Below are 11,015 nucleotides of genomic sequence, written 5' to 3'. Positions count from 1 at the left end.
CCTCATCCTTCTCTCTTTCAAAGAAGGTAAACTATTCCTGTGACTTAGCTTTCTAAATTCTGGTACTATGTTTGTGACCAAGCTTGAGATGTATATTCTAGTTTTCTGCATATGTATGATGTGATTTCCTCTTCCATGATCTTCAATGTAATTCTTTTATTTGTTTGCAGACAATGGGTCTCTCTAACTATTCTCCTAAGATGGAACTCTACAACTGGTTGGAAATGATGTCAACTCCCAAGTCCTTTTTACATAGAATCCTGCAGCTTATATTCTACTAGATCCTAGATGTTTATCATATCAAGGCCTTCTTTCAACATGACCCTCCCTCATTACTTTACATTCATTCAGCTTGAACTTCATCAACCATGTATCGAACCAACTTTGGACAAGGTCTCCTTGTAAGTTGATGTAATCCTGCATGCTTTTGCCTTCCCTCATATCCTTTGCACCATCTGGAAACAGATTCAAGCAGTCATTTAGATACATCAAGAAGAGTAATTTTTATGGTCCCAGGACAGAACCCTATGGTCCTATGCTGGTGATTTCAACCCATTTTGAGAAGGCTCCTCTGACCCCCTCTGTTCCCTTCTACTAAGATAAACCTCTATGCATTGAAGAGTATACCCCTTATTCCTGCCTGTTCGTGAATTTGTAATTACTTATATGTACTGTATGTGGAGAGAGTTTTACTCATTTTTAATATTCTCTATTATCATACAGTGTTTTAAATTTATGTATGCAGTCTGCATTAACCATGTCCTCAGTCATCTCATTCCATTCAACAACCCTTATTAAAGCATTTCTTTACTTTATGTTTAATGTTTTTTTGCTTTATTTCAAATAAGGTCCTTTAGTTACTCTATCCTTACATCTCTCAAAGAACTGTCCATATCCAAATTGTCCAAAGAATTTGTCCATGTCATTGATCTGTTATAAAAACTTAAAGGTTGTCCTCAGGTCACCTTCACTCTTCCCTCTTCCAAAGTTGGCATATTTAAAACCTCTAACCTTTTCCCCTTACTCAGCTCTCTTAATTCTGGTAAAAAAAAAAAATTGTTACCCTCTACTGGACCCTCTCTATTAGCTCTTAATGCTTCTTTAGGTGCAGTAAGCATATTTGAGAAGCATACTCTGGTTGTTGCCTTATGCAGGATATGATCAGCTGCTAAATATTTTTTCATTCATGCACTGTACTTGAGAGCTTTTCTGATATTTCCTAAAAGACAGTTTATTTCTCTAACTAAGCTCCTACTGTGGGACTCTGCTGACAGGTTAGGGATGATGTTGACTCCCAAGTCCTTCACACCCACAGAATTCTAAAGCTTATTTCCTGCTATATGTGTGTGTGTGTGTGTGTGTGTGTGTGTGTGTGTGTGTGTGTGTGTGTGTGTGTGTGTGTGTGTGTGTGCATGCATGTGTGTGTGTGTAATTACCTATTTGTTCTGTATTGAAAGGGAGTCTTACACTCTTGGTGCTCCATCTCTTGAACATTATCAATTATCATACAACTTCTTGAATTTATGAATACTATCTACATTAACCATGTCTTCAGTCATTCTATTCCATTCATCCTCCACTTTTATACTATAAAAATACTTCTTTACAACCTTTTTAACAAGTTTCTTGCTTAATTTCATGCTATGTCCAATGGTTGTTCTATCCCTACATCTCTCAAAGAACTGTTCCCTGTCCATATAATTATTCTATTTTAAAAGCATAAAGGTTTTGATCAGGTCACTCTTCTCTCTTCCAAGGTGGGCAAATTTAAAGCCTTTAGCTTTTCCCTGTAACTTACCTCTCTTAATTATGGTACCATCTTTATTGCCTTCCTCTGAACCTTCTTTATTAGCACAGAGTGCTTTTTTAGATGCAGTGGCCAAACTTGAGAAGCATGTTCTAGTTCTGGCTTCAAGTAGGATATGAAGAGCTTGCTAAACATTTCCTGATCCACATACTTGAAAGTTATTCTGATGTTTGCCAAAAGACATTTTCTCCTTTAACATTCTCCTAATAGGGACTCTGGGGACTCTCAAGTCCTCACAGAGATTTCTGCAGCTTATTTCCTGTCATATGATAATCCTATTAAGGCCCTCTTGCATTTTGTCCCATCCTCATTATTTGACACTTCTCTGGGTTGAGTTTCATCAACTATATATCAGAGCATCTTTGAGGTATGTTTAGGTCTCCCGGTAAGTTGACACAATCCCTCTTTCTTTTCACCTCCCTCATGGTAGTTGCACCATCTGTAAATATATTTGGGTAGGAGTCCATACCTTCAGGCAAATCATTCACATAGATCAAGAAGTGTAATGGTCTCCCTCAAAAAAATTCTGGGGTACTTCAGTATTGACCTCCATCCATTTTGAAAAAGCTCCTCTGACATGTATCTTTAGCTCCCTTCCTTTAAGGTAAGTAATCTATCAATCAGAGAAGTATCCCCTTTATACCTGCCTGGTATTTCAGCTTCTTAATCAGTCTCCCATGAGATATTTAGTCAAATGCTTTCTGGATGTCAAGATGTAAACTGTACCCGGCCTTCTCTCATTCTCAATTATTTTCCATCTGAATCTCTTTATCTAATTAGATGCTCTTTAACATACTGTCTACTAGTGATGAATTTATGGAAAAATTTTGGGTTTTTACCTGCCATATCTACAATATATTTTTTCATAGTATCTCACTTTCTCCTTATTTTACTTTACTCATTCTTTGCTCTTTTATACTTTGAATCAGTTAGCTGGTTGAAGTGTCACCTGTATATCTGCCATCACACATTTCAAAACTGCCTTGCCTCTACACATCTTTAATCAAGCCATATTTCCCTCTTTCTTAACTTTCCCTCTATATTTATAACTAGCATTACAAATGTTCCCACTCTTTTCATAGTAAACTCAGAACTTTTCATCACAATACCCTAACTCCTGGATACTGACCTCCATTTCCCAGTCTATGTTAACAAAGAAATTGGTAAGTTCTGTTTAGTTTCCATGATTACACCCCTCCTCAAGTCCAGTCTCATCTCTACTCTTTTAACTTTCTTGTTTACTGCATAATCAAACTATGCAGGAGAAGATCTAGTAATGAGGGTGAATCAACCCCTCTCATCCTAGGATGTTCACCAAAATGCCTTTCCCTGTAGCTTAGCCCTTTTAATTCTGGTACCATCATTGTTACCCTTCTCTGAGACTTCTCTGTGAATTCTATTTGCTTGTCTAGACACAGTGACCAAATCTTAGAAGCATATTCTAGTTTTGGCCTTATCTAAGATTTGAATACCTTGTTGAATATTTCCTTATCTATGTACTTGGAAGCTATTCTGATATTTGCCAATTGACAGTTTGTCTTCCTGACTATTCTCCTAATAGAGGTCTAGGTTAGGGACAAAGTCAACTCCTAAGTCCTTTCACACACAAAATTCTGAATCTTCTTTCCTGCTAGGTAATAATCACATTGAAGCCATCTTTCAGTCTGTCCCATCCTCATTACTTTACATTTGCTTAGGTTGAAATTTATCAACCACATTTCACACCTACTTTGGATTCTGTTTGGATCCCTTTGTAAGCTAATTCAATCCTCTTCATTTTTCACTTCCCTCATGACATTTGCATAGCTGCAAATATATCTAGGTAGAATTTCATGCTCTTAGGCAAGCCATTGAAATAAATCAAGAAGAATAATAATCCCAGAACTTAAGCTCACTGCGGCACACTGCTGATCACCTCAACCCAACTTGAAAAGGCTCCTCCAACATGTGTCCTTTGTTCCCTCCCACTGAGATAATCTATTCAGCATAGGAGTTTACTCCTTGTTCCCGCCTAGTGATCCAGATTCTGAATCAGCCTCCCATGCAGTACACCATCAAATGCTTTCTTTTTGTGTGTGTGTGTGTGTGTGTGTGTGTGTGTGTGTGTGTGTGTGTGTGTGTGTGTGTGTGCATTATTACTGTTTGTATATTATGGGGAAGAGAGTTATGTACTTGTATTGCCCCATGTCTCAACCTTGTATGTATATACCTTGTCTTTACTCCTATGTAGTTTTTATCATTATACCTTTGTAAAGTGTACAGTACAGGGATAGAGTTTTAAACTTGCAGGGCCCCATGTCTTGAACACTCTTTATCATAAAGCCTCTTCAACTTGAGTATGCTGTCTGCATTAATCATGTTCTCAGTCAATCTGTTCCATTCATTAACCACTCATACTACAAAAGTATTTCTTTACACCCTTATTGACTAGTTTTTACTTGATTTCATATTATGTCCTCTCATTGTTCTGTCCCTGCATTTTCTTGAAGAACTTTCCCTGCCCACATTTTCAGTCCATTTTAAAAACTTTGAGGTTGTGATCAGATTACCCCTCATTCTTCTCATCTCTGTGGTGGGAAAACTTAAAGCCCCAGCTTTTTCCTGTAACTTATCTCCATTAAACTTTGCCCATCTCTGGATCTTCTCTACTAGCTCTTTGTGCTTTTTCAGGTGTAGTGACCAAACCTGAGAAGTGTATTCTACTTTTGGCCGACCGTAGATATGCAAAATTTGTTGAATATTTCTTTATCCATATATTTGATGGATATTCTGGTATTTGCTAACAGACAGTTTGTCTCCTTAATTATTTTCCTAATATGGAACTCTGGCAATAGGTTAGGGAGAGTATCCACACCCAAGGCCTTCTCCGACACAGAATCTTTTGGCTTATTTCTTGCTAGGTAATAATCATATTGAGACTATCTTTTGCTTTGTCCCATTGTCACTTTACATTTGTGTTAAGGATTAATTTCATCGACCACATTTCAGACCAATTTTTTTTTGCAGCCTGTTTAGGTCCCTTTGTAAACTGATGCAATCCTCCTCAATATGCATTTCCCTCATAATCTTTGCATCATCTACAAACATATTCAGGTAGAATTTCATAGCTTCAGGCAAGTCATTTATATAGATCAAGAATGGTAATGTTATCCCTCCTACTAATAAATTCTTCTATCCATTGTAGAAGTTTCCCCATATTCCAGCTTGGTGATCCAGCTTCTCAATCAACCTCCTATGAGATTCATTGTCAAATGCATTAGATACCTCCTTGCAGTCCAGATACAGACGGTCCAACCAACTTTCCCTTTTGTCCAGGACTGAGCTCGCTCTCTCATAAAACTCAAAAGATGTTAGTTACACATCACCTTTCCCTTAATCTATACTGTCTCTCACTTCGAAAATTTCTCTTCTGCAGAAGGTCATCCACTTGCTTTTGAATAGTCTTTTCTAGACCCTTACACACCACACTTATTAGTGAGACTGGAATGTATTTCAACATCTATTTCCAGTCTCTTATCTTATATACAGGTATGATGTTTGCCCCTTTTCCATTCCCTTGACACTATGCCTCCCTCCAGTGACACCTTGAACAGGAAGTGGTTTATCTAGCATATCTGCAAACCCCTTCAGTACATATGAAATTTCATGAACACCAGGTTAACACCTATACTATATATCTCAATGATTTCCAAAACCTTCTCCCCATTCCATCTCACTGGTGTTGGGCTTATAGTGTCTTCCACAATGAAAACACTTTTAAAAATGTTATTTCCTTAGATCATCCTTTAAAACTTTTCTCTCTGAATCACTTAGCCTGATTAGCCACTCCTTAACTGACAACTGACTCTTGATGAATTTAAGGAGAGTTTTGGATTTTCACCTCCCTTGTCCACAATATTTTTTTTTCAAAGATTACGTGTTCTTTAATTACCCTGGTATACTCATTCCATGCTCTCTTATATCTCGCAAGTGTTGGCTGGCTACAGTCACATCTGTGTCATCTCATATCTCTAAGCTCTTCTGTTTTATGATATCTTTCATCAAACCATTACTTTCTTCTAACTTTATTAGAGGCTTTAGGTAACCATGCCTCTACTCTACTGTAAATTTCACAGAAGCTCTCAACACAATGCCCTGGTTCCTAGCAACCTAATTCCATTTTCCAGCCAACATTACCATGGAAATTAATAAGGTTTGTGTAGTTTCTGATATTATGTCTCCTCTTTTTTCCTGTTTCATGTCTGCTTTTTTATTGACCTCTTTTACCATATATTCAAATCTGAGCATTACATGATCACTTTTTCCTACTGGTTTATCATATATAATGTTCTCAATATCTATACCAGTACGAGTGGAGATAAGATCTAATAATGATGGCATATAAGTCCATTTCATATGTGTGTGCTCCTTGTCATGTTGGTATACGGAATTTTCATGCATACACTCTAAAAAACTTATGTCTCCATGACTCCTCATTACCATAAGAATCCAAATTCCTCTCTATAATTGAAATACCCTTGCTGTCAGTACTGTATCATGTCTAAGAAGTGTTTTTCACTGCTTCATGCATCATCCTGATTGTGCTTTCATTGTTATCTTAGTATATTTATTTCAGTTCCTTGCAATTCTTTGAAGAATTATGTAATGATACCACTATGCTCTTCTTTCCTACAGTTACAATTCCCATTACATATTGTCTGACTGGACCATCTTCCACTATGTCTTTAGGCTCCCTTCTTATGAAGCGGGCTAATCCTACCCCTCCTTCACCTTCTTTTTCCTCTTTTGCTATCATGTACCCCTCTGGGCAGAATAGGTGATAGCTTATCTCTTTGGTAAGCTTAGTTTCCATGACCCCAATATCATATGCACTTCCCCTTATATGATACTTAAATTTCAGTTCATTACCTTTAACTATAAATTCATCAGTATCTAAATATACTACATTCTGTCGGACATTACCACATCCTAACACTCCTGCCCTCTCTTCTGTTCTAGCAAAGCCATTCTATCCCCTTGCCATGTGTGATGCCTCCAGTTTTTTATTTCTGACTGACTTTGTTTTTCTTCCTCACTTCCTTAGATTTATCACACATTATTTCAAGAACTTTATATATAGCATATCTGTGCACATCTTCAGCATATATAATGAACTTTGATCAAGACCATGAGTATTCTGTTAATGGCTTTAATGAATATCTTATTGTTTTCCAAAAACTACCTACTACCCTTTCCATCTCACTACTTTTGGCATTTTAGTGTCTTCCATTGTGAAAACACTCTTGAACTTGTTATTCCATTCCTCAGATATCCCTACATTAGTATCTACAATTCTTCCTTCTGAATCCCTTACTCTGAGTAACTGCTCTTTAACAAATAACTGACTCGTGATGAATTTATCAAATGGTTCTGGATTTTCTCCTTGTCCACATGATACTTTTTAAAGTTTCTTTGCTCCTTCTTCCTTATCTGATTATCTGTAAATGCTGGTTGGCTGGAATGTCATATATATCTTTGCTTCTGCACACCTCAAAGCTCCTTTACTTTTTGACCCCTCTTATTAAACCATTCTTACCTCATTTTCACCAATCCTTCTGCAATTGAGACAGGAGGTACCCATGTTCCTTTTCCTTCATTGTAAATTTTACAGAACCTCACACCACAAAACCCTGGTTCCTGGCTACTGAACTCTATTTCTCTATCTGTTTCCATTGAAATTGTTGAGGTTTGTGTAGTTTCTGCTTTTATATTTCCTTTTCATGTCTTGTCACACCTCTGCTCTGTTAATATCCTCATATACTACACAGTCAGACTTAAGCATTACTTGATCAGTTTTTTCAACTGATGTATCATATAAAATATCTCAATATTCATGTTAGTATGTGTGAAAATAAGGTCTAGCAATGATGGTGTATCATCTCATCCTAGAGTGTGTTTGTAATTACCTATATGTTACTTCCTATTTAAACATTACAGGGGAAAAAATTATGCACCTAAGGCCCCATCTTTTCCATTTTCTCTTCCATCAAGAAGACTTTTGAATCTTTGTAAGCTGAAGGTATATATAATCTCCTTGCTTTGACAATTCCAACCACCCACCATCATTACAATGAACCTGTATTTTTGACAAATGTTTTCCTCAGATTCTAATTGAGGCATATGGTAATTCTGCTATAACACCTCATGACATATTGCTTACTGTCACTAACATCCAATTGATTTTGAAACTTACAGACTGTTATTAGGTCATCCCTCTCTCTTTTTTTCTCTAAAGTGGAAAACTGTGCAGTCCTCAACCTTTCATTGTAGTTCAGCTCTCAGTCAAATCTATCTACTCCTTCAGATGAGGTTTGTGTCATCATATACATGTGTGTGATTAAGTACTGGTATTTACACATTTGTACAATGAATGGAGGGAGTTCCACATTAATTAGGACCCATCTCTTGAACTTTCTCTATCATGTTATCTTTTAAATGTGTGCATGCTATCTGTATTTATAATTTCATCACATCAGTTAAACCCATTCATCTACCACTCTAATACAAAATTTGTACTTCTTTACATCTTTTCTAGTAAGTGTTTTGCATTTATGTTCATTCTGTTATGGAGGCACTTGGCCACCAGTATAACAGATGAGTGGTACTTGTTTATTGACTCATCAAAAGTAAGTTTGAAAGCAGTTATACTCCACAACAGAAATAAGTTCCCCTCTGTTACTCTGGTTCGTGAAACTAACATGAAGGAATCATATGATAAAATGAATCTTCTTTTGGAAAAAATTAAGTATGGGGACTTTGAGTAGAATGTATGTGGTGACCTAAAGGTTGTGGCACTTTTACCTGGAAGGCAACTTGGTGACATGAGGTTCTGTTGTTTCCTCTGTGAGTGGGACAGCTGTTACAAGAAAAATTATGTAAAGAAAGTGTGACTAAAATTAACATGATTGACTCCATTTACGAGGAATGTCATTAATCCTCCTCTTGTTGACCCTGAGAAAATTCATCTGCCTCCTTTGCACATTAAGCTCAGGTTGATGGAGAACTTCATCAAAGGTAAGGATAAAACAGGCCACAGATTCACATACTTGAGAAATAAATTCCCCAGAATTAGTGAAGCAAAAAATCAAGGAGGGTATTTTTGCAGGACCACATATCAGGGAACTGCTTTAAGATGAAGAGTACGATGAAGAGCTAAATGAAGTTGGAAAAACTGCATGGCTGTCATTTAAGAGAGTTTGCAATGATTTTTGGGGGAAATCACATATCAGAAAACTACTGTGATGTTGTAAGAGATCTTTTGACTTATATAAAGCTGTGCGGTGCCATACAAGTCTAAAACTTCACTTTTTGGACTGGCAATTAGACTTTTTACTGGAAGATCTTGGGGCAGTCAGTGATGAGCACAGCAAAAGATTTCACCTAGACATTTTGGGCATGGAAAAGCAGTACTAAGGAAAGTGGAGCCCTTCTATGCTGGCAGATTACTGCTAGACACTAAGGAGGGATGTTCCTGAGGTCAAATATAGCCAAAAATTGTACTTCTACATTTTAGAGATAATTTTTTCAAGTGTAATGCCAGCCTTATTTATAAATGAGTAATATACATTCATTGTGAAATTTCATTGCTGTCATTTAAAAACCATATCTGATAGAAAACAATACAAGGTCCACCTATTTTAGTTCATGGGACAATAAAAGATTGAAATTTTGTTGACCAGTGTAATGTTCTCACTAGCTCCTTTTTCATATCCAACGATGATCTTCACTAACATTTCTGTTTCAAAGGTGGTGTCTGCTTATTCCAAGATCAACACACCTGTTGCAAGCCTCAAGGATCTTGAGTCTCTGAGTTCTGATGTTATCTGGTTCAAGGTCTATTTCCCAGCCACCACACTCTCCATTGTTTTGCTTACTGCTCTCCTAATTCTATACATTTTGCATCTTTCTTTGACTATCTACACTCCTGTCATGAAACTTTGTCATTCTATCACCCACAAACCCAGATCCTCTACTTAGGGGATTTCAATGTTCACCATTGGGAATGGTTGAATTCCTCCCAGAAGGTGTAGGGATTGAAGCCCTCGTGTTCTCCATTTTTAATAATCCAGAGCAAATCATCACCTACCTCATACATATTTTGACCACTGTGACCACTCGTGATATTCTGGATCTGTTTTCCACTCATAATCTTTCATGCTGTAACTACACAGTCTTACCTCAATTGATTCATCTGATACCACTCTCATGAATGTATTAATTTTAATGACACCTCCCCCCTCCAGCAGACCCTTCTAAATATAAATATTGGCACCTCAACAAAGGTGACTGGAATAACTTGTGAAAATTCTTTTCTGAATTCCCTGGGTAATTAATGTCTCTTATGTGGTGATGCTTCTGTCTCTGTCAAATGCATAGCAGAGGTTATATTTATGGAAATGGAAGCATTTATCCCTTCTTCCTCCAAAACAACTTCTTCTTCTAATCCATCGTTCAACTATTCCATTTCTAAGGCCATTCAAGCATGGGATCAGGTATATAAGGCTTAGAAAAACTTTCCTCCCTCAGGCTTAGAAAAACTTTCCTCCCTCAGACTCCCATTTAGCATTTGTTACTGCCCTTAATCACAGCCTGTATGCTATAATTGAGCAAAAGTGTTCCTTTATTCAATGAAATTGTGACAAACTCTCCTCCTCATCCACAGATACGTCATTCTGGTCTTTTGCTAAGGGTATCTCTAACAACTTTTGTCACTCCACCTTTCCTTCACTTTTCCATTCTGACAATACTGCAATTGTTTTCCCATCAACAAAACAACTTTCTTTAGTTCTTGTTTCTCCTCTAACTACTTTGGATGACTTTAACATTCCTTAGTCCCGTGATGCTTCTCTTACTAATCCTGCACTCTTCCCTGTTAATTTCATTTCAAACTGTGTAAGAAGCACTTCTTTATCTGGACACAAGCAAGGCTTATGGCCCTGATGGCATCCATCCTTGTATATTGAGAGTGTGTGCCTTCAGACTTGCACTTGTGCTTGTTCATCCATTCCATTTCTGTTTAAAAACTGGAACTTTTCCTTCTTACAGGAAGTATGCATTGGTACATCCAATTCCAAAGAAGGGAGACAGTTCTCACCCCTCTAACTATCATCAGGTTGCTTTGACATCTACCATTTCCGAAGTCTTTGAATTCCTCCTCAGCTCCCATATC

The 11,015-nt window shown here is 37.2% G+C and overlaps 1 long non-coding RNA gene across 1 annotated transcript in view; it reads left to right on the top strand.

Annotated features, from left to right (window-relative positions):
- Positions 1 to 11,015, top strand: part of LOC139755978 (uncharacterized) — a 215,922-nt gene that overhangs the window by 196,707 nt on the left and 8,200 nt on the right. The window contains exon 2 of the long non-coding RNA XR_011714232.1: positions 171 to 401. This is a non-coding gene — a long non-coding RNA (uncharacterized lncRNA). The remainder of the gene's footprint in view (positions 1 to 170; positions 402 to 11,015) is intronic.

This window comes from Panulirus ornatus, chromosome 20, assembly GCF_036320965.1.
Source record: "Panulirus ornatus isolate Po-2019 chromosome 20, ASM3632096v1, whole genome shotgun sequence".
Taxonomy (NCBI): Eukaryota; Metazoa; Arthropoda; class Malacostraca; order Decapoda; family Palinuridae; genus Panulirus; species Panulirus ornatus.
Note: the sequence above shows the minus strand (reverse complement) of the source record. Positions and strands in the feature narration are given on the sequence as shown.